This window comes from Theobroma umbraticum, unplaced genomic scaffold (genome assembly GCF_002168275.2).
Source record: "Theobroma umbraticum cultivar Fairchild unplaced genomic scaffold, ASM216827v3 scaffold_55.0, whole genome shotgun sequence".
NCBI lineage: Eukaryota > Viridiplantae > Streptophyta > Magnoliopsida > Malvales > Malvaceae > Theobroma > Theobroma umbraticum.
Window position 1 is genome coordinate 3,271,398 of NW_018397270.1, and position 450 is coordinate 3,271,847.

The following is a 450-nucleotide window of genomic DNA, read 5'->3' on the forward strand; positions in this document are numbered from 1 at the left end:
TTGCATATAATAGTTACTTCCAAAAAACCAAAGTAAATGTTTGTGTGAAGATCAAACCATTAGCACAGCTTTTATGTGATCAAAAGTGAGATCAACTTGAAAAGAGTGATCCTTCCGAATTCGTAGTAAAACATCAATGATATCTTCTTGCTCTGATTTTGGTCTGTTGGAGTCAAGATGTTCATTAATGAGTTCATGATAGAATATATCAGAGTCTTTGAAAATTTTTTCAAGACGACTGTGTAATCCTGAGAGTCTATCAACCCAACCCATAAAAGGGAGATAGTCAGCAACAAAATAGCTCGCAAACATGGCTTGAGTTTCGCTAAGCAGCCCATGAAATCTACTTCTTTCACTACCTTCATCATCATACCTCTTGCCGAAGGCTATTCTACAAATTATTGTACTAGTAACATACATCAACAACTCACTCAAGTTGATTGGTTTCAA